Source organism: Camelus bactrianus, chromosome 18, assembly GCF_048773025.1.
Source record: "Camelus bactrianus isolate YW-2024 breed Bactrian camel chromosome 18, ASM4877302v1, whole genome shotgun sequence".
Lineage (NCBI taxonomy): Eukaryota > Metazoa > Chordata > Mammalia > Artiodactyla > Camelidae > Camelus > Camelus bactrianus.
Genome location: NC_133556.1, coordinates 16,860,195 through 16,884,404, shown reverse-complemented (window position 1 = coordinate 16,884,404; position 24,210 = coordinate 16,860,195). Strand labels below are relative to the sequence as shown.

Sequence of the window (24,210 nt, the reverse complement as noted above, 5' to 3'; positions counted from 1 at the left end):
TTTTTTTTTTTTCTGGGTCAAAATTTGCAGATCTAAATTAAAAAAAAAGTTTGATTCTTCTGTCAATTTGTAGTCAATAACAAGTTTTGTTGTGTGCAGTTTTAGCTGTTACCAGTTTTTTTTTAGTGTTGATAATTTATACCAGTAATTTAAAAATCAACCTGTCACAAATTTAATTAAAACAATAAAGCTTTGTATTTCTTTTTTAAAACATTTTTTAATTGAGTTATAGTCATTTCACAATGTTGTGTCAAATTCCAGTGTAGAACACAGTTTTTCAGTTACACATCAACATACATATATTCATTGTCACATTTTTTTTTTCACTGTGAGCTACCACAAAGGCTTTGTATGTCTTATTCATGGGAAATTGTGAAAAATGTTCTCTGCACATGTGTGAGAAAGTTAGAAAAGACAAAAGAGAGGGAGAAGGAGGGAGGGAGAGAGAGACAGGAGGGAGAGGAAGGAGGAAGAGGAAAGAGACAAAGAGATAGAAATAGAGATATGTAGAGAAAAACACAGATGGACATGAGCCCCAGAGAATGAGAGAGAGGGGAAAAGAGAGAGGGAGAGGCTGGTTGAGAGAGAGGAATATTGTTTGCCAGGCTCTCAGAACTTTGTCTGTGGGGTCAAGGGTGTCTGTATCATTGTCAGCGGGGAGGTCAAGATACAAGAGCAGTGTTTGCTATTGATCAGTGTTGGAGAATAAGGTTGTCCTGAGCACAGGCAGGAGCTGAGGGCCTCATTGGCCTTAGGCAGGAGCCAGGAGGAGAGGGCAGAAGCCAGCAGGGGTACCCAGACAGCAGCATGTGAGGCACTGCTGGCAGCTGGCTCTTCAGGTTCAGTACAGAAGTAGAGATGACCAGGCAACGCCAACCTTGTATCCAGAATCACTTGAAATAACCTGCAGTTGAGGCTCTCGGACTCCTGACATCTTCAGTGTTTTCAGAACAAGAGGCCATAGGTGTGAGTTTCCATTGCATCTTAGAAATCCAGGAGAAAAGGGGACTAGTGCCTTCCAGAACCTCATTTTCAATGAATATCCATTTCCTACTGGATTAAGCTTGACTTCTGTTAGCATGAAAAACTAGACCCTTCAGAACTTGGTTGGGGTCCACCTCTCAAGCCTCCACGCCTGTCTCTCCACGCGCGTGCGCGCACTTCTCTCAGGCTGCTTGGGATGGTTGCTGTTCGCAGAGCGTCTACCCCCGACCCTTTCTCTCTGTGTCAGTTTTGCCTAGAATTCCATTTCTTGATCTTCTGCCTAGAAAACTCTTATATATGTTCTTTCTTTTGTCAACGGGGTAGTGGATGGAAGAGACGTGGGGGGACTGTTCTGAATGTGCAGCACAGGGGAGTGACTGGGGCAAACTGTGTGTGTGTGGTGGCGTGGAGGGGCAGACTTAAAGGGGCTGGGAGGTAATCTAGGACTCGGAGGGGACCTGAGAGAAACGGGCATTTGGGAGGGACTGGGGAGATGGGAAAGTCTGGAGGAGACTGGGCAGACAGAGACTTAGACTCGGAGGATGTCACAGAGAGTGTGAGGGGAGGGAGCATGTGAAGAGTTGGGTGCGACCAGAGGAAGCTGGAAGTCAGTAGAAGCTGGGGCTGGGGGGAGTCACTTCAGCACACCTCTGTCCTCTCCAGCACCCCAGGGAGACCCTAACACGGCACTGGACGCATTGGGTGCCGGATGCTGTGTCTCTTGCCCTGTGGAGACTGTGAGCTCCTCTCTCATCCTGGGACGCGGTTGGGAGGAGTGTGCAATGACTGAGCTTCCATGCCCATGGGAGAGACTCTTCGGAGAGAAGGAATGAGCTGGGAGGCAGGCACCCCCCACCCCCATAATTCCCTTTAGGAGGTATCTGCTGATCTTTCCTCAGGACAGTCTCTACCACATCACTCAGCCATGCTTTTAAAGCACCAGGATGCTGTTAAAGCACTAATTCTTACTCAAATCCCCCCAACATTCTTCCCCATGGCACCTGGTCGTCTCCCTCACTGGGTAGAACCCAGGTTGAGACTCGAGGTCTTCACCTGAATTTTCTTTTGAACTTAAGGTCTCATCAGGTTCTTTGCCTGGGCTGTGTCCTGGGCTGGCAGTGACGATCATTTGCTAAGAGTTGCCAGGTTGAAAGAGAAACGTAAGGTGAATTCACCTAATAGGGACATCTGGAGAAAAAAGTGTCTGCAATTCTCTAAGGAACTGCTGGTGTTTGACCCTGTGTGACCCCAGGCAAGCTGCTCGATCTGTCTGAGCCTGAATTTCTACCTCTTCAAAGTGGGGATCAAATAGCTATCTTTTAGGGCTGTTGTAATAAGTAAATACGTTATGGTACATTTAGAGTTTCTTTTTTATATTTAGATTTTAATATTGTTTCAGTTGATTTTTGGGTCTGGTGTAAGGTTAGAATTTAACTTAAATTTTTTCCTGAATGAATAGACCATTGTACCAAACACTGTTTGTTGAGTAACCCCCTCTTGCCTTCATCAATGAGAAATCCCACTTTTATCGTACACTGAATTCTGACCAGTCCCTTTCTGGACACTCATATTGCGTTCTGTTAATCCGCTGGCCTGTTCCTGGGCTCGTGTCACACTGTTTTATTCTTGCAGCTTCATAATCTGTTATGATGTGTGGTCCTTTGTCATTGTTCTTCTGTTTCTAGATTTTTGGGGGCTGTTCTTAGGCAAATGTTTTTTCTTCCTGGATGAAAGTTCTTGTCAAGTTACTAAGTTCCAAAAACATTGGGACTCAATTCTAACTACATACAATTCTACAGGGGTTCAGGGAATGTCTTAGTCCGCTGTAACAAAATACCTTAGACGGGGCGGCTTAAACGATAGCAGTTTATTTCTCACAGTTCTGGAGGCTTGAAGTCCAAGATGAGGGTGCTGGCATGGTTGGGATCTGGTGAGCAGTGGGCCTCCTTCTTGCTGTGTCCTCACGTGGTGGAGAGACAGAGAACACTGGTGTCTCATCCTCTTTTAATAAGGGCATTCATTCCATTATGAGGACATCACCTGGTCCTAATCACCTCCCCAAGTCCCCCCTCCAAATGCCATCACACGGGGGATTAGGACTTCAACATAGGAATTTGGGGAGAACACAAACATTCAATCCATAGCAGGGAGAAGTGGCATCTCTTTGAAATAGTGACTTTTCCTAATTAGGAGTATTTCCATTTACTCAGATTTTCTTTCTTGCCCCTTGATATTTTCTTTATATAAAATGTGTTCTTTCACATTTTAAATTAAAAGTTTTCCTGGGTAACATATATTACAAGTGTTATTTCCGTCATTTTGCTTTCCCGTGAGATCCTCATCACATTCGTGTGGGACGGCGATTCTGCCCGGCCGCATTTCCCTCTCTGCCCACCACACTCAGGTCATGTGGTTATTGCAGGCGCTGCCACATGAGGACAGCTTGACCCTGCTCCCCTGGGAGCCTTTACTTAGGCCAACAGAGGATGCGCTTGGAAGGGCAGGCATGGCCTCTCCAGGACTGGCAGCATTCTGTAGACATCTGGACTGTCCTGACATCAGGGTCTCAGAAGCAAGGGCCAGCTGTGGAAATGGAGCCCAGAAAAACTAGACTTTCCATCCCACGTAAGTTAGAGTGGCCTCCAGAAACAAGAGATGAATCTTGTTGCATCTAAGAGGCCAGCCTAGCAGAAAACTTCAATCCAGCAGCAGCACTCAAGCACGCAGAGCAGCCAGGTGTGGCACAGAATGCAGAGAGATTTTCCGTGGCAACACACAGAAAGGTGGGGTGGTTGGAGGAGGGCTTGGTGCCTGCAGCTGTGAGCTCCTGTGCCATTAGGTGACCAGTTAGTTTGGACAACATGGTGGGGGAGGGGGTGGTGGTAAATAAGTGTCAACAAAAAATTAATCAGTTGATCTAAGAAAGAAATGGAAAGTTCTCTTTGAGCCAGATTGAGTGTTATAACCTGGGAACAGCTCAGAAAGCTCCAAGAAGTGTTCCGCCCATTAAAGTCAAGGCACAGTTATATATTTTTTTAATTAATTAATTTTGGTTTTGGTGGGGGGAGGTAATTAGGTTTATATAGAATTTATTTATTCTCAGGAGGTAGTGGGATTGAACCCAGGACCTCATGCATGCTAAGCATGCACTCTACCACTTGAGCTACACCCTCCCCTCCATTTGTAGAGACACAGGGCTATACATTAAATGACGCGTTTGAGAGTTTGCACGGTCCAGATCTGTAAGTACAAAGTGGTGGGTCACTGTGACCCCTTAAAAGATCAAGAGGGAATGTCGTCTTTTAAGGAGCTGTCTTGTTGGTGCTGGAGAATGTTGCTCTTTACGGTCGAGCAGGCGTTTCTGCCGATGGGGCGGTTTGGTCTATGTGGAACGCAGATACACTGTGCACAGAAGAGGGGAGAGAGGAGGCCAGAGGGCCGAGAACATTTTTTATGTCTACATTTTTCTTATTGTGTGTTAAATATGAATTTTATTTCACATAAGTAACACAGACAAGATGAGAACTGACATTTGTTTAATTTCAGAGTCTGGGTTCTGTCTCTAGGTTCTCCCGAGACTGCTGTCCCCTCAGTCCCTTAAACACATCCACCTTCTCTATCCTCCATACCTTCCTTGACTTCTTGTTCTGCACACATCCCTGCCTCCTCCCTGTGTCATCCGCCCAACCTCTGCTCTCTGTCACCCTTTATTTTGGTGGCTTTGGCTGACCAGGAGGCTCCTCGGTTTCCTGGAGCAGGGGACAGTCCATAAGACCAAGGAGAAATATCTCCTTCCTCCTTTATCTCTCTCCCTCCACAGAGCAGATCACTCAGCGTAAAAGCTTTGAGCCACCTGAAATACCAGATTGTTCGATAAATGACACATAACACGAAAATAGGCTTTATAACCTGGAATAACAAATAAGCACGTTTCCCCCCACTCCATGCCTGCAGTGCCCTGTGTGAGCCGAGTGCTTCCATCTAAATTCAAGCAGGTTGGACAATTTTCTCATCCTTCCTCATGTCCACAGCTCAGCGCGGAGGAAGAGGGTGCTGTCATTTTATCTGGGCTCTTTGCTTCAAGTTGTAATTGTTGAGGTTAGCCTGACACCCGATGGGAGATCTGTAATTAATGCCTCTCTCAGGTGGCACAAAGGGAAGGGAACACAGAGGGACCTTTTTTTTTCCTATTGAGATGGAAATTCAACAGTCAGCTTAAGCACGCTTCGAGTACCTACTACGCACAGATTGCTGCTTAGGACTGGGGCTACAGAGTTGAGCAAATGATCCCTAGCTCGAGGGACACAGCCTTTGCAGACGCAGGAATTGTCAGCAAAGGACAATGAAACAAGGTAAGTGTGATAAGGAAAATGCTCACAGAATGCTCTGGCAATAGGACGGAGTTAGAGAAAATATATTTGCAATACGTATGACAGATAAAACTGTATAGTGAGCTGTCACAAACGGATGAGCAATTTACTAACACCCAACAGAAAAATAGAAAAAGGATGAATGGGATCATCCAAGTGGCCAATAAATATATGGCAATCAAAACAAGACACTATTTTACCCCTGGCAGGCTGGGAAAAATTTGAAGTGAAGGGAAATGCCTGGAGCTGGCAAGGATGCCGGGAGAAATATGTGTTCTCATGTATCATTGGTGGAAATGTGAATCATTAGTCATTTTGGGACTATAATCATGCCACATTTATTCAACTTAAAAATATATATACTCTTAGGTACACCTGAATCTCACACCAACATTGTAATCAAGTATACTTCAATAAGAAATATACATACTGTTTGTTTCGCTTTGATTGGCCCCAGTTTGGGTCATCTATTCTATATAAATGAAATTATTTATTGAGGCAATAAAACTGAAAAGAGTTAAGCGTGGCCCTTCCATATTACAGAATATTGGGTAGCTAATAAAGAGTATGAATTAGATTTATGGATATTGACCTGAAAGGTTATTCATTGTATATTATTAATGATAGAGCAAGTTGCATAGGAATGTATATAATATGACTTTGTTTTGGCAGAAACAGTGACAAAACTGTGTGTGTGTGTGTGTGTGTGTGTGTGTTTGTGTGTGTGTGCATTTGTAAATATTTAAATGAGTATGGAGAAAGAATAAAAGGTTATACTTCAGGCTCTTAACACATAATTTTGTGGGAAAGAGGGAGAAAAGGAGAGAGGATAAGAGAGACTCTTTCTTCTTCATAAAGTTTTCTTTTTTCATAAGAACTGGTTTCAGATTTTCTGCTTTTGGAGAGATGAAATAGATGGACTCTTCCCTATTCCTCCTGCTATGTGAAATCAAAACTCCTGGACACTGTATATAAAATAGACATAAGAAGACTCTGAAAGATGGAGAGAAGGAGGCAGACTGGCTGGGGACCTGGGAACAACATATTGATGAGTTCACTTGGTTTTATGTTCACTTCATATCCCAGACTGGGAGCTGCAGAAGCCAGAAATGCTAGTGAGGCAGACGAAAAAAAAAAAAAAAAAAAAAAAAAAAAAGTACCTTCTTTAGATAATAACTGCTCTACACCAGCCAAACACTACAGAAAATTGTGGCCCCACTCCCAACCACACTGGCAAAAGCTGAGTGGGGAGCCTTGTTTTGCAGTTTTGTGAGACTCTGGTGAGGTGCTTCAGCTCCCACGGTGGGTAGTATCAGAGAATGCTGATTAGGAAGCTGGGATTTTATCTGTTATCTCTGCCAGCCAGTAAAAAGTCCCCCAACCTCATCCTGTAGTGTCGGTGGAGACCACGTGGAGAGTCTGGACTTCCACCCCTACCTGGCAGTAATGAGGCTCTTCTCCCTACCCCCTCTGGAGTGGTACCAGAGGAGGCCTAGGCAGAATAAGGACTTTTGTCATGGCTGAGAAGTAACAAGGCCACTCCCACTGAGGTGTCCATTGAGACCACCTGGGGAGCAGGAACTCCCACCCCTTACAGGACTGAGGAATCCTCAATATGGATGTCAACCCAAAGACCAAGTGGGGAACCTGCATTTCTACCTTCATCTGCCAGGAGTGAGGAGCGTGCCCTCTTTTGCTTCTAGAGTGGTAGCAGAAAAATCCAATTAAACCAGAAGGTTTAAGATCTGAAGTCTCATAACATCATATGAAAATGTTCAGATTTCAGTTGAAAATCACGTATCAATCCAAGAATCAGGAAGATCTCAAACTGAATGAAATGACAGTCCATAGATGCCGACACTGACATGACGGAGATGTTAGAGCTATCTGACAGTGGTTTTGAGGCAGCCATGATGAAAATGCTTCAGGAGGCATTTGTAAACATGCGTGAAACGAATAAAAAATAGACAGTTCAGCAGAGAAACAGGAGACATAAAGAAGAACCAAGTGGAAATAATGGAACTTAAAAATACAATAACTGAAATAAAAAGCTCAGTAAATGGGCTAATAACAGGATAGAGGGGACAGAAGAATCAGTGAACTGGAAGATAGAACAACAGAAATTACCTGATCTGAACAGAGATAAATGGACCAAAATAAATAAATAAATAAACAAATGGAAGCTCAAGGACCTGTAGGACTGTAATAAAAAGATCTAATATTTATGTTGTCAAAGCTCCAGAAAGAGAGGAAAACAAGGATGAAGCTAAAAATGTACTTCAAGAGATAGTGGCTGAAAATTCCACAATTTGGCAAAAGGCATAAACCTACAGATTTAAGAAGATGAATGAACTCCCCAAAGGGTAAACCCAAATTCAGGCCAAGATATATCATAGTTAAACTTTGACAACTAAAGACATAGAGAAAAATCCTGAAAGCAGCCAGAGAAAAATGACACCTTACCTGTAGGGGAAAAAGAGTGAGTGACAGTTAGATTTCTAATCAAGAACTATGGAGTTCATAAAGAGATGGCGTAATATTTTTAAAATTCAGAAATAAAATAAAAGGCAATTAAGAATCATATACTCAGTGAAAGTATCCTTCATGAATAAAGGAGAAATCAGACATTTTCAGACGAAGGAAAACAAAGAGACTTTGTCACCAGCAGACCTGCACTAAAATAATGGCTAAAGGATGTTCTCTAAGCTGAAAGAATATGGTAAAAGAAAGAAAGGATCTTGGCACATGAGGAAGGAAGAAAGAAGGAAGCAAAAATATGGGAAATACAGTAGACTTTTCTTCTTCTCTTGAGTTTTCTAAATCATATTTGATAGTTGAAGCAAAAACATAACACTACTGGATGTGGTTCTAAACATAGGTGAAAGAAATATTTAAAACAATTATAAATTGAAGGGAGGTAAGGTTTCTATACTTCACGTGAACCAGTACAATTGTGACACCAGTCGACTGTACACTAGTAACCAAATACAGCTAATTGCCTTTGACATCCCTTCTTGTGTTAACTCGGTAATGATTAGGTCCTCAAGTCCGCTCTTACCGCATCAAACAGGATTTGGAATCTAACTTATGCTTATATCAAATCACAGTGTTTTGGCCTTGTCACTCCTGTTCAATACTGCCAGCTCATAGCATAGGTGCCTGACTCTGCCTGAGTGAGGAAAGAAAAGAAAGCTCTCGGATTTTCACATTCTCTGTGTGACAGTGTGAGGCTTCTGCAGGGGGCAGGGAGGGAGGGGCCCTCAAGGGCGTCTGCCCTCTCCGTTTAGGAGCCCTGATATGGGCAGTAGAAGGAACATCCCCAGTAGTTTGATGTCACCTCAAGTTCCCTGCAGCCCCATCTTGAAGTGCCCCTCTTACAGCCAGGATGAAATCCACAAGAGATTTGTTTCAAGAGGCACCTCAGTATCCTTGATTTATGGCCTGATTCAACTGAGGACCATCAGCTCTTTCAAATAAGTGTAAAATGGACAGATGTGAAGTGCCAGGATGTCACAGTGAAACAAAAGCTTTGTTTGTTTCAGCTTCAGATCCATACGTGTAGCATCTTCCTATGTCCCAGGCCCTTTCATACAGTTTTTTGAAGCAACTATTTGTGTGGCAGATGTCAACTCCCTGGGCGTTCCTAAGTCCCTGAGCACACTGGGTTCACCTTGTCCCCTGAAATTTAAATCAAATTGGTATTGGCCTTGGCAAACATCAGAGTTCCCCAGGGAAGAATGGCAGCCTCCCTGTTAGAGGTGTGGGCAGGATTAAGGAGCCAACAAGAGTTGGTGAAGCACCCGGGAATAGCAACAGTGTGGAGTCATTACCATCATGGGGGAGGGATGGGAGAGAAGCAGTGTTCCTGCAACATGGGAGCCCTGGAAGTGGGAGGGGGCCAGCCAGTCAGGAGTGGCAGTGGTAGGGGGCGTTGGGGGCCAGGAGTAAATACCCCACCCTCTGGGTCCTCCCACTCTTTGAGCTCTTGCTGTCACCTCCCACTGGCTGCTTCTACCCAACAGGTGAGGCATCCCCGGGGATTTAATCTGCAGGGGTCATTGCCCTCCCTGAGCACACAGCAGAGCAGGGAAGAGTGTGGAAGGGACCAGGACCAATCTCAATCCCGTATACAGGAGAAAACCCAATTTTTCTGCAAGTTCTTAGGCTTATGCTAGAAACAGGAAAGGAGACCTGTAGAAGCGAGGTGATACTGCCACAACAAACAACCTCTACATCTTACAGTGTTGCCCCAGCATTTATCACCGCCATGCAGGGCTCAGCTCCATGTGGTCACTCAGGGACCCAAGCTAATGGTGCTCTGCCTTCTGGAGGTTCTAAAGGGAACAGGAAGCCTTCTCAGTGCTGAGGGTGAAAGGGAATTGTGCATGTGCTTTTCACTGCTTCATCCTGGGAGTAACAGCCACCATCTCCACTCATTTTATTGGTCCTCTCTTGTTTTCTAACGTCAGTTCCTTACCCTCCTTGAAATCCCTTCCTTTTTCCTTTGAATTTCTCCCCTCTTCCCACTAGCTGCCTTAACACTAAATTCCTGTTCCTTTCTTACTCAGAAAATTTAGTTTTTCACTTACCCCAGACTAACCTGGTCTTGTTTATAATGTCTTATTTCCATAAGCCAAACTCCCTACTGAAGTATATTCTTATGAAAAGATAAGTCACTTCTCTTCTTGAGAGAAAATCTGAGGTCAGCTTTTAAGGAGATTCAATTTTGTTTCTTCACATATAATTTCTCAATTAAAAAAAAATGATGACATTGAGAGTCAGAGAGGAGGGTGACTTACCCAGGGTCGTACAGGATTTGACTGATTTCCTCACTCTGTGTCCGTATCTCTTTCCTGTATCCTGCACCACCTCCCTCTCTGTATGCTCTTCTTGTAAAAACCACTCTTCCCTTAATACCATCTGCCTGGTTTTTCTTTTAATCTTGTGCAGTTGAGCTCTGCATATAAAGAAGCCAACACCTTGGTGAGAAACATTAATTTTCAGAAGCTTTTATTTCAGTGACTCCAAAGATAATTGCTAAAAATAGGTGCACTCCCTGCAAGACACAGTTAAAATCAACTCATTTTGTGGTCAGGGCTCCCAAAGGCATGAGATGTGCAGAGCATGCAAGTGTTTGAGCAGCCGTGACAAATTTCCCCCACGGTTGGGCGTGCAGTAAATAATGATTTTCTCAGAGGCAGCCTTTGGTGCTCCGAGTTGGAGGTGGGTGAGTACAGATGCCTGGAGATGTCCAGGTAGGCCTGGGATTTTCCAGAAGGGAACACGCATCATCTTCCATAAATACAGGAGTACAGGGAGGAGAGAGGTTCCTGGGGACCGTACATCTGGGATTACTAGTATTTCAGAAGTCCACAAATATGTTCTCTGCCTAAGAAACCTTCAATTAATGTTGATAATATTCTTTAGCGTCTGAAGGAGACATTCCAGTTGGTATAAGTTCAAGGTCTAAAAGAATTAGCAGCAGGTCGTAAGTGGGCGCCATTCCTATTTTCTCTTTGGCCCATAGAGGAAGGTAGTTCTGTTCACTCCTCTGCTTTCTAATAAGTGTGGGGAGGAAGCTTATGGACTTGGCAAGACTTGGCTTACCTCCTTGTTGGGTGTCCCAGTGGGCACACTTACACCTTTCCTTCTCACACTGTCCGTGGTCTTCCTCCTTCCATCTCTCCCTCTTTCTTCTTCTCCATCTCTCTCCCTGCTTCCCTCTATCTCTCTCTGTTCTTCCTTTGGACCTGTCTCCTCCCAGATACAGCAAGGGCTGGCATGTCTTTCTCCTTGTGAAGACCAGGCAGCCTCCTCTGTGTTTGCTCCAGCTTCTCAGCCTGTAACTGGGTGGGTAACTGAATCGTGCAGGTCTCAGAGTACAGATTTGTAAGGGGAGCCATGTAATGTTCTCCAAATTCAGTTCTACAAGTAAAAACTAACTCTTCCCTTGGGTCCTTGCATCTTTTTTTTAGATGTGCTAGAATCCATATGGGGAGGAAAAGGCCTGCCTGATGTCCCTGAACTTTCAACATATAGAGAGTAGGCTGAGAGGTTAAAACTTCCACACAAGGACTAGCACATGAGAGGAAAGAACAAGGTGGAGTAACAGATGCTGTTGATGGGGCCCCCAAGGCCAAGGTCAGCTCTTGAAGGCAGAAGGTTTCAGCAGTTGGAAGACTTCGGTATGGATGAACACCAGGGGCTGTGAACCTAAATATTTTGTAGTCACAGGTGGTTTTGACAGATGTGGGTCGTATGTTGTAGGACTTCAGCTGGGGCCCTCAGAGTCAGTGCCTGGGGTTAGGGGGAGAAGAGATTCATCCTAGGTGGGGTCAAGAAGACTTTACCAGGAACTGAAACAATCAAAGATCCTTGTCTTGGTTGAAGGTACTTGTATTTTTCTTGCGCCAGGTTTTTCTCAGCTATCGTAGGAGTCGCCATGTTGGAAAAGGCAAGATATTATGTAAGAGCCAGCGGAACTTTCTGCAACACGGGCTTCTCCTTAATCACAGCCACAAGGCAAGAGGGCCACTGTAAGGACTGGGTGGAGGTATTTTGTGCCTCCTCTCCATGCCATGGCCCACCTCTAATTTCAAGGTTGGGGCCGGAGGACCATTCCCATGGAAGCTGGCAACGTTCTGCTAAGTGTCTTATCTTCGCTTTCACACCTTAGTGTGTTTTCTGAAGCCACATGACAGCCTGAAAGAGCAGGGAAGTTAACAAACCCCGAGGAGCCCTCAAAGGATAAGGCTGGGAGGCAGTGAACAAAGACCCCCACCACTTGTCCTTCAGAGGGACGATTCTGAGGCACAATACTGTTCCTCAAAGGGTCACCAGTGGGGTTGAACCCCAGCTGCCCACAGTATTAACCTGCTTGGACCTGCCCCTTTGTGACAGTTACCTTTTCTATGCCCCCCTCTCACCACCCCCTTACTGTTGCTTCCAGGGGCTACATCCCAAATCAGCTCTCTGCACCCAAGTCCTCAGATTTTACTACCCTCAGGGGAACCAATAAAGACACTGGATGACCGACCTCTTGTGTGTCAGATGTTTGGAGGACTAAACTTTGGCAAGTGGGAGTCTAGTTGATTTCTTTCTCCCTTTATCTTTTTCTTTATCCAGAGTTAAGGGACTAGGAGTGTTGAGTTCAGAGAAAGTGAGACAATAGGTGCTAGAAAGAGATTTTAACACTACTTTTTCAGTAGCTTGGGGAATTAAAAAGTAGGAAAGGCAAGATTTGGGACAAATACCTATGACAGAGGTCATCCCTTTTATTTGACTTAGTGCTGGCAGAAGCAGTAGTGGGACTTTGCCAACCATGGGAATTATTAAATTTTTAGATCTTTCCCAGTTGTATGAGGTTACAAATAATGGTTACATATTTATTGTTTTAATTTGTATTTCTTTAATTAGAGGTAGAGCATTTTTCTTTGTATTTATTAATCACTTTTTTTCCCGGTACATTCCACAAATTATTTAACAAATCACTTAGATGATAGAGATTTGGGTAAAGCCCTCTCTTTATTATAAGAAATGCTACAATATACATATGAAAAAATATCCAATCTTCCTTATTACTAAAGTATAGCAAATTGAAAGAACAATGACATTTTTTTCTATACTTTTTTTGGTAAACATTGACATGTTTGGTAATACCCCATGCATACAGTTTTTGCAGGGAAATTGACACTGAGATTGACAGTGCAAATTGGTACACTGTTTTGAAGGCGCCTGAACCATTTCTATTAAAATTTAAGATGAGCCTATTCATTGTTGCAGCATTTCAAGAAAATTTGTCCTGCAAATATGCTTACACGAGGTCCCAAATATTATGCTTTATTGAGTGTGTGTATGTTGGTCTGTGAATGAAGAATGGACTAGCCAAGATGGAGAATTAATTAAGACTTCTCGCTCCTTCCTGAATTTACCCCTGGAGATGTTGCAGAAGGGAGAGAGAGTCACGGATCCTTGAACGTAACTAAAACTATGAAAATCATTTGGAGAGGGTGAAAGGGATAGAGTGTTGGTCTGAAAAGGTCAAGAGAGGTCCAGGTGCCAAAGACGGCAGATAGGCAGGGTGAGAACTCTAGAGTTAGCCCCCTCTTTGCTGTTGCATGCAGGGACACAGTGCTTCAGCTCAGCTAGTCTGAGGCAGTTGGAATAATAATAGCAAGACAGGGCTGGGGATCTGCGGGGGTGGTGAGCTGATGACAAGGACTGCCGGTGAGCTGGCTGGTCTCTGTATAATCCCAACAGAGAGTGCAGCCCACGGTGAGCAGCACTGTCTGGAGCCTAGAATCTGGTCCATTCCTAGAAGAGGAGTGGGAGGGGCCGTAAAGGAAGCAGCTATGAGCAAATTGTTACACCAGGCTCTCTGACCTGAAAGATCCTTCCCACAGCCCAGTTCAGCAGGAGGAGTACAAACTAGGGTCAAGGATTTTGCCACCAACCCCATCTCCCTTTATGCATCCTCGCTAAGGTTCCAAAGGAGTATAAGTTTGTAGGAAAATACAGCAAGACACCAAATTCCATAATCTATACCATAAGGAGCAGAAATAATGATTTAACCAGAATTTTTAAAAATTAAAATAAGAGAAAACAATATTCTAAGAGAAATAAGCAAAGATCTTAGGAACATAGGAATAAAAAAGTTTTGAAGAACTCTTTGGCGATTGGGGGCGTGAAAAATATATTGTAAACAACAAAAGATATTTTGTCAGTGGTGAGTTAGGCAGCAGAATGAATACAGCTAAAGGACAAATTAGTGAACTGGAGGATTCAGCCAATGAACTCCCCCTGAAAGCGTCTGGGAGGGATATGTCTTTGGAAGAAAAGAGAAAAGTTAAGAATTAGAATTCCAGTACGAGTCTCAGAAGGAGAAAGAGAATAAATGGTGAGGAGGCAGCCATTTGCCAGAATTAAAATCGGGGATGGTATTTAGGCAAACAGTTGGGAACTTCAGGTCCCCAAGCTCCTGGGCTGTCACCAAGAGACTCTAATCCAGAGTGGCACTGCAGCACAGTGGGGTTCCTGAATGTATTCAAACATGGTAATTTATTACTATTTATTTACAAGAAACAGATTGTCTTTTGACCTTTCTATTCCTACAGGGCTGGTTCTGAGCTATTGTTGTAATGGTTTTCAGCACAGAGGAAGAATGCAAAATGTGTAGCAATTTCCAACTCGATGCCTCTTGGTCAGATTTTGATGGATAAAGGGATGCAAATGAGATGCAAGACCCTTGTTAAGCACCATTCCCCCTGATCATCCTGTTCAGACACTAAGCATCTGGGCAGCAGCTGCGGATTTTAACTCTTTTGTTCCCTTTGCAGTATCCTTCTGAAGTTCTTTTCCCCTTTCCTTATCTGTTTTGTTTGCTATTGTCAATTTTGCCACATTCTTTTCTTTTTTTTTCCTATTCTTGTTTTTTTTTTTCTACGTTTCTTTCATCATTGCCACTTTCTCTTCTTCTTCACTGTTTCCAAAGTTATTCGTGATTCATCCATCAATGTATCTATTCAACAATTATTTTGAGCACCTACCATGTTCCAGGCACCACTGAAGGCAGTGAGGGAAAGGCAGTGAGGGCACAGTGAACAAGACAGATCAGAGGTACCTAAACCCACTCCAGTGGGGAGGACAGATAATAAGCAAGTCAACAAACAAAATAAAGAAAAAAAAAAGACAAATCCAGGTCTTAATAAATGCAATGAAGACAATCTATGCTAGAGAGTGACGTGGAGTGGGGCAGGGTTGCTTTAGATGAGGAGAGAGTTGTCACGGTAAGTCTTTCTTAGGAGGTGATGGTGGAATTAAGATCTGAATTATAAGGAGGAGCTCTGCGAGGTCTGGTGGAAACATGGTCCCAGCAGAAGGAAAAGCACGTGCAAACGCCCTGCAGTTGGAATGGTACATTTTTCTAACTTCTCTTTTTTTCCCACCTCATTTTTCATCTCTAGTAAATTTAGGTGGAGACCATGTCCTTACAACCTTAATTCCCTGTGACCTGGTTTCTGCTCCAACCACTTGCTTGAAACAGTTTTCTTTTTTGTTTGACATTGTTTCTTTGATGGCCACCAATGTCATCCTAGGTGTGACAGTGACCTGAGAATAAAGAAAAACAGAGAGAATGTTAGCCCTTGGTCCCTGTGTTCAGTAGTTGTACGTCTGTAGCTCAGTCTCATTCTGTTTAGGGGTAGGTCTTTATAAGGGTAGGGAGTGTAGAGGAAACCTTTATGAGATATGAAAGCCCACATTGACCCATGTAATCTGGATTGGGTACCCATCTCGTGTGTTTCTCTAGCCCCTGTCATAGCTGTTCCCTCCTTCTGTCACCTGTGAGTCCATATACAATTCCTTTCCTTCTTTAATCTTCACGAGGCTGCCTGTTTCTTCTTGGCCCTCTATTCTCATTTCCCTTGTAATAGTATTATTCATTCATTTGTCACGGCCTCGTGGTGGGTAGAATGCACTTTCCTGCCCCTTGACCTTGTTACTCTGACTGTTGGGATAATAGTAGACATGATACAGGCACAGGGTTGGAATGTACCTGTGTGGTTGGACTGGCCCCCTTGCATTCCTGTCATTACCATAGGATACAAATGCCCAGAGAATCAGCTCATCCCAGAAAAAAGGAGAGACAATTTCAGCACACCTGAATCCAACCCAGCCTAGATCAATCAAAACCCAGCTACCCATAGATGTGTGAGCAAGAAATTAATATAAATATAACAAATATAACTCAATAAATAGTCCTTGAATAAATGTATATTGCTTATGCCATAGTTGCTTGTTTATAGGTCTGTAATGAGCTCTCTGGGGCAAGGAACATTAACATTTCTGCACTCTAAGTCCATCCATGCTCCAGGTGAGCAGTCAGCACTCTGAATACTTTCTGGAATAGGTCTGAGGTTTATTCAGGAGACATTGGCAGCCTCAGCTTCTATCAGCCAGGAGCCAAGGTAGATTGCTGCTGAAATCCTAAGGATTTCAGAGCTTGACCCTTGGGTCCTGAGTTTCTGGCCCTTTTCTTATTGTCATGAATTTTTAAGTGTCTTCTGTGCTGTGAATGGCCATCAGTGAGGGCTAGAAGGCTGGACAGTCTCCAGGCTACTAAGTACCCAGGACATGCTGCAGAATGATCTAGAGGTCGGCATGGTGACAAGGAGCAATTTGCTGCCTCCTCATCACGGAGGATGAGAGGGACAGATACATTGCCCCACATTGTCCATGACAGCCGTAATGCTACCTGATTTACAGGCCTCCAGGGCCTTCCCGTTGCGCATTAAAGTGTCCGTGTTGGGCTTTTCCTCTGTCTGAGTATCTCAGATCCAGCCTCGAGGAGCTCGAAGAGGAATTGATTCACATTGACGTGGCTGGGCAGACGAAGCTTCGGGTGGTGATTCTCAGGCGGGATGCCTGTATAGAGAAAGCTGATACAGCTGTGTGCACGTGGGATCTTTTATTTTTCTGTCCAACCTCTTTTATCTTTTGGTGGTAGCACCCTGCTTTTTCTTTGGGAAAACTACTCTCCCCACACTGGATAGCACGTTGGTGGCGCTGTCAAATAAATAAATTAATATTTTTCTCAATTTGTGCTTCAGCCAGAACAGAGCCTAGGCAGAGGACTTGAGTGCAGGTAGTTTATTTGGAAGGTGACTTTAGAAGTACTTTTAAGAAAGCAGGGAAAGTGAGAGTGGGAAAAGGGCATAAACCAGTATAGGATGGGCTAACGAGTGGATTACCGATGGCACGGAGGACCGAGCCTGCTTGAGGAACCTCTCAAAAACCACTTGGGATGTGCCTCAGAGTCATCCCACTTGAGGCTAGGGAGGGGGAGGGGAATTCATCTGCTGACTCCTATCTGTTTTTTGAGAGTAGAAGAGAGATTCAGGATCTTGTAATGAGATGCTGTTAGTGGGCTGTCTACCACTGTCTACCAAAATTACAGGCAAACTCACGTGAGCAGGACGATGTGGGCTATCAGCAGCAGCTCCGCAGTACCATTTCCTCCTCTGGCCACAGGTGGGCACAAGCCCCAGGTCAGCCCAATCAGATGCTCTCTGGAATCTTGAGGAGATTAACACAGGGGATGGGAAATGACTGGAATCTGTTCATCTTCATGGCGGGGTGCAGAAGGGACTGGCTGCTAGTTCTTGATACCTTAACGCCCAGAGTGATTCCAGTTCACATTCTCTCTGGTTGTTCAGTTTTTTCTTCAATTCTCTGAGCCTCTCCATAAATCCTTCCAATAAATTCCCCTCTTATTAAGTTAGCTAGAGCTGATTTTGGCGGCTTGCTTACAAAACGCCCTGACAGTTGCTGGGTCTCCTCCATAAGGGGCTGTCAGAAGAAGCGGTCTTTCATGTGGCTTGAAATGAAATGGCACACTTTAGACTCTCAGCGGGACCGCAGATTGCAGGATCATCTTTGCTTAAGGTTACTGAAGACCTCAACACCCAGCCCTCAGTCTCAGCTCATACGTCAGCTAGCCCATTTCCCCCAGTTCACTCTAATTACCATCCTTAGCTAATCACGAGTCTCCGGTATTGCTTTTGGATAGATGTATGTGATACAGAATGGTATGGTGTGGTATGGTGTAGTGTGATAGAGATTTCCATGGCATGGCACGTTGGTTAGGGTGTGGATGCTGGAGCCGGACTCCTTGGGGTCAAATCCCAGCTCTGCCATTAACTGACTATGATCTTGAGTAAGTTACTTAATCTCTCTGTGACTCAGTTTCTTTAACTGTAAATGTGAATAATAATAGTAGCTAGATTATAGAGTTGTTGTAAAGATTAAATGAGTTAACAAAAGTACCCGCACATGGCCAGTGCTATGTAAATATTAGCAACTCTTACGCCTGAAGGCTGTATGTGTACGGGTCCCTGTGCTTTTTGGGTTCACAACTCTGCTTCCTTAACCTCGTGAAAAGCACGGTTGGTAGGACTAGCTGCCCTCTCTTGGGCTTGGCTCAATGTTTGCCTTAAAGGGCAGGGAAAAGTACATTTTACATTCACCTACTATGTGCCAGGCATCATGACAGATGTCTCTCTAAAAGACAGATACTGTAACTGCTATTTTACAGGTGAGAGAGAGCTCAGAAAGATTAAGTAACTTGACCCAGTTCACTCAGCTAGAAAGAGTCAGAACTGCCATTCTCCTAGGTCTGTTTGGTTCCAAAGTTTGTGCTGTTTCCCCTGTGTACATGGCTTCCCCTACACCCCAAAGCAGATAGCTGCCCTTTCGCTCCCCGCCGGCCTTGCACAGTTCCTATCCTCGCCGTTACCTTCCGAAGTTGTGGTTTTGACATCAGGGCTGCTGGGTGCATCCCTGAGCAGCAAGTGGACTCTGAGTCCCACTCCTTTTGCTTTGCCACTCATTTGTAAATTTTTTTTTTCTCAGTCTGTGTAGATGATCAAGGACAACACTCCCTAAAGACAGTTCGGCATCTGACTTGGAGCTGACGGAGGAGGTAAGTAAGCTTGGTGGTTAAGCCCCTGGGCTCTGCGTGGGGCCACTGGGGCCCAACCGCTGCTGTGCACCTCCCTTGACGTGCCTCTTTGGCAGGTGATGTCATCCCTCAGAGCCCCCGTCCCCTTATCTGTAAAAGAGGGATGGGAAAGATAATGGTTAGCTCTTAGGGTGTTTGTAGGTGTTAAGGAAAATAAATATTGAGAAAAAAGTATTTAAAACATTAAAAAAAAAAAAACTTGGGTAGAGGATGACTTTCTAATCTAACAAGTCTATAAACCCAGGACCGACAACAAAAGATAGACATGTGACCACATGAACAATGAAACCAAACATATGGCAAAAGAACAAAACAAAATCAAAGACCAAACTATAGACTAGGGAATTTTCTTATAACATATATAACAGAAAAAATATTAATATTCCTCATATACAGAGACCTCCCGTAAGCTAAGAAGAAACAGGTAAAGGATACAGTAGAAGACTGAGCAATAGCTATGAGTAGTCCCCTCACTAAAGAGCGTATGCAGATGGCCAACCGACATTCAAAAGAATGTTCAGGGACATGTAAATTAAAGTTAACACGGGGTACTATTTTTCTTATCCATTCGATTGGGGAAAAAAAACCTAAAAGGAGAAATTATCTCAAGCTGACAAAAATCTGAGGAAAGAAATTCTTTCATATATCTCTGGTGGGAATATGAAATGTGACAACAAGTAATATTGGAAAAAATTTAAATATCTGTTAAAAATAAACCACTCACACTTTTTACCTAGCAACCCTACATTTAAGAATCATCTTATTTAACGGAAAGCATCTCTGTATTAAAATATATGTTCAAGGATGTTTATTCCAATCTTTGGGGAAAAATTCAAAACCAGCATGAATATTCCTCAATATAAGACTGGTTGAATAAACTGTTCTATACTCATTATGGAATATATTGCAGTCATTAAAAAGAATGAGTATCATTAAATCGTCGTGTTTCCATTACAGTGGGATTACTATTCAGTGATGAAAAGGAGTGAAGTAGTGATACACACAATTTGAATGAAACGCAAAGGCATTATGCTGAGTGATTTATATAATATCCTCGAAATGAAAAAACTGTCCTGTTGGCAAACAGATTAGTGCTTGCCAGGGATTAAAGGTGGGAGGAGGGTGTAACTACAGAGCAGAACTTTTTGGAGGTAACAGAAATGTGTATCCGTACCATGGTGGTGGTTATATAAATACATAGATGTGCTAAAATTATAGAACTGTATACTCTTAAAAAGGTCAGTTTTACTGTGTAGTACTTTATTTAAAAAAATAACAAGTTTAACAACAACAAAACAAAAAATAAGTTGTATCTAGGTCTCTCAACCTGGCGGGGTCTACGTGATATACTCAGAAAAAAGTTGTAAAACAAGGTGTATAATATGGTTCTACTTTTGGGGCTCGAATACCCCAAAGAACTTGTCTACATATGATTAGAGGTTTGTGCACGTTTCTTTGAGTATGAGTCGAGATGGAAAAACACATACCAGTCTGTTGATGTTGGTTGTCCCAGAAAGGCAGGAATAGAAAGCATTAGGGGACATTGCTTTATACATCTTTTTGCATTGTTTCACTGGTTATATTGAGTGAGTACTACATTTTAAATTAAAACAAGAAAACCAAACAAAAATAATAAAGGAAGATTGAAGAAGTAGGAGAAAACCAGAAAGAAGGCTAGCAGGAAAGAAGAGAAAGATCCAACAGGGAACTGGCTGGAGGGAAAATGACTTTGAGGCTCAGCGGTCAGGAGGCCTATGTGGTAACAATCAGATTCCCAAATCAGAAATGCATGAGAGTTGCTGGAACAGAATTCTGGATGTGGGCCAGGGAGAAGCAGTCTTTCAAGGGTTAAGACTCTGGCTCATTTCTAGAACCCAAGCCACTTCTTCTGCTCTTCTTTGTTTCTTTCATCTGGCCATTTGTTCCTGCGTGCATCCATCTGTCCATCATCCATGCATCCATTCGTCATCCACCCACCATTCAATCTCAAAAATTTCTTACACTCCATTTTTCCTCCAAATCATAATAAAATCCAAAGTAACACCCAGTTTTCTTGTGTGCTTGTCTTTAAAGGCTACAACGAATTGAGGCACTGGGGTCTTTTCCTCAGCTTTTATTCCTGAGACTCAGTCTCCTAGACCAGTCCTGTTGCGCTGTGTCGCCATGACAGCTCTCCCCAGAGGAGCCTGGTATCTATTCAGGCTCCCAGTTCTATGAAATGGGCATCTGGGAATCTCAGGCTTTGGTGCCAGACTTTGCAGTGAGTCTTCCCCCTGCCTTAGGAGCACCCAGGGCATCTTCTCACAATTCCCTGATCTGACTGATTAGACAGCTGTCCCTGACTGAATAATGAGAACAGGGTTCTAGAACCATAACCGCCTGGATTCAAATCCCAGCTCTGCCACTTCCTATGTGCCCTTGGGCAAGTTTAATAACTTCTCTAGGGGCCCGGGTTTTCTCCTTTATAAACCGAAAGTGAGGGTAAATGTGTTAGTAGATGGAAAGTGCTTGAAACAGTGTCTGCTCATATGCTTCTCACCACTATTATATATTACAGTTGTTGTTTTCAATAATTATGTGGTGTTGGGTTGCACTGTTACATGAGAAGTGCATTGTGTTGTTTTAAATAACAAGATACTGAATAATTTGTGTAACATGATCATATTATGTTACAACTCTGTGTGTGTGTGTGTGTGTGTGTGTAGGCATGTATGTTCACAGCTGTATGTACATATGTATGCACATTTGAAAAAGCAAGGAGAAAAGTCTGGACGACCATACTTCAAACTGTTCCTGGAGGTAATATTTTGGAGGAGTGGCTTTGGAAAAGAATTCGAAGGGAACTTTTACTTATTAGTTTATATTCTTCTATTTTATTATCCAATTTACAATTGCTGTTATGGGTTTTATAATTTAAAAATAAAAATAAACCAAAAGAATTGAGAGATTTTATGAGACTGATGCGCTACCTACTGCGCTAATGAGGCACCTTAATTGAGAGATTTTAAAATGGAGATAAGACCAGAGAATCTCTTTCCATCTCCTGTTACAGAAAACTGACTATTTTTCTGTCATTGGTTGTTTGACAGTCACAAAGGCAGTCATAAAAAGGCCATATATTTTTTCTAATATTAAAGCAATTCCTGGGATTGTTGATCCTAATGCGAAGGAGAGATTTGTCTGATATAGATCCACGAGGTCAGTCTAATAAATCAGTCTGCTGGTCCTTGCATTAGAAATTCAGAGTCTGGAGATGCAGCTCTCAGTGTGCCCATGGCTCCCCAGACACCACTAGTCCTCATCCCCGTTGCCTACGACCTTGATGGGCTGGGCTGGCAGAATTTGAAACTGGGCGTTCCTCTCCACACGCCTCCCTCTTCTGCTTTGGAGCTGCTCCTTCTTAGTCTAGAGATATCCAGAGATAACTTAGCTGCAATGGAAAACCCAGAGATTTGCTTTGGTCCTCCTGGAAAGGCTGCAGAACATATGGTATAGTAAGCAAAATGATATGGAAGGCTGGGATTCTCTGGCAAGACCTCAAAGTGACAAACTATTTTATCCCTTCCCCTAGAATGGGATCCCTTTAGAGACAGGTTCACATTGCTAGACACACTGAGACCAATACACAAACCAGATTTGTATTATTACATTGTAGTGGTAAGAGTTTTCAAGTCTAATCTTTCGCATGCCCTTCCAGGCACTAAAGTCTTTGAAGAATGGAAAAAAGATAGTACATGTATGATTGGCAGAGTTAATCTGAGCACAACACGACAGTCTCAGGTCAAATCAGAGCTCCCACATCAGCTGTGTGACCACAGGTGTGTTGGTAAGACTCTCTGAAGCTCAGTTTTGTCATCTGGATAATGGAGATAATAGCACTGCTTTAGATTGGATGCTTGGAAGCAAACTCTGAGATGGAGAGTTGCAAGGAGAGGCCTAGTGAGGATACACTTGTAAGAAAAGTGGGCAGAGGGGTAAGCTGACCTGCAATAGGGCTGCAACAGAGGAACTCGGACGAGCACCTGAGCTGGGCCAGCCCTTCAGTGTCCCAAACTGAGAGAGAGGGGCTGCGCCTTTGAACCTTCAGCCCAATCAGTTTGGCCAAATGCGGTCCCCTGGGATGGTGTATAACCTTGGGTGATGTAGTTTGCTGTAACCGAGGGCACTTTCTAGTAAGAGATATAGATGTGAGCCTCCAGCAGCCTGTATTCCCAGTCGGGCTGCGTTGGCTTTGAAGAGATCTTGGTGGGGCTCCCCAGCATCCACTACGGGTACACACTCGAGGTTTGTGGGCAGTTACCAGAGTACGTAGCACAGTGCCAACCACACCAAGAATACTGTTTCCTTTCCTTTCCTTCCCTCTTGAGAAACATTTCTCAATGACTTTGAAAGCGTGTGAAGATATTTTTTCCCCATTCCATTCTGTACTGGACTTCCCCAGTCACCAAAATCCCTGCATCCACCAGAAACATCTCTTTGCCTCAGGCAGTACAAAACAAGCACTAACAAAGCCTTAGTCTCCAGTTTCCTTCACTGGTCACCACGGGATCTATAATCCTCTGACAGGTAAGTAGCTAGGGGAGGCTTTGCTAGTTACACACTGCCATTTTTTAAATCATGTATTTTCTTGTTGGACATTTTGGATAACCCCCCTTTATTCCCTGGGCAATGTATTTTATGAAATATTGCCCAGATAGTTGAGGCTGGGTAAAGAGAAACACATTTAGCATGAGAATAAAGTCATTCATTAGACATTAAAAAAATTTTTTATTGGCTTCAGTAGCAGTTGACTCTGAACTCAAACTTTCAGGGAGATGCCCTTCTCAGAAATCTGTGTACTTACTGTCCAGACCAAATGTGCTCGGGGAGGATCTTCCATTCTGGTTTCTTATTTTATCTCCTCTCTCTTCTTATAGCACGAGGTGGCATTCAGAACAGGGCAGGGGCAGGATTGGGAGGTTTTATTGCAATTTTGGGTAGGTGGGATCATCTGGGAGAGCAATAGAAGACTTTGGGGTATCCATTTTGAAAAATCGGTGCTCAGGTCTCTGGGTGAAGGAGCAAAGTGACTGAAACAGAATCATCAGAAGAACCAAAATGTTTAATTGGAGGAATCCATGTAGTGATTAAGATTCAGTTGGTGGGGAAATAATTAAAACCAATCAAGATAGCTTAAGGAAGAAAATCTGTTCTTAAGAATACAGTGGTATTTTACAAGACCCAAGAACATGGGTGCAGCCAGTCTCAGAGATGGGCTATAGTCAGGAAATCTGGCAGACTTCCCTTTCATTCACTCACTTGTGTTTCTCTCTACATATGTGCTTCTGGGAGGGGGCAGGG

At 43.5% G+C, this 24,210-nt stretch overlaps 1 protein-coding gene across 6 annotated transcripts in view; it reads left to right on the top strand.

The window, feature by feature from the left end:
- Positions 1–24,210, top strand: part of LOC123618550 (uncharacterized) — a 212,268-nt gene that overhangs the window by 52,902 nt on the left and 135,156 nt on the right. For 5 of the 6 annotated variants that reach the window (XR_012500322.1, XR_012500320.1, XR_012500318.1 and 2 more), the window contains one exon: positions 18,762–18,831. The exons of the other annotated variant lie outside the window; for it this stretch is intronic. The gene's annotated coding sequence lies outside the window, so the exon portion shown is untranslated. The remainder of the gene's footprint in view (positions 1–18,761; positions 18,832–24,210) is intronic. 6 annotated transcript variants of the gene reach the window in all.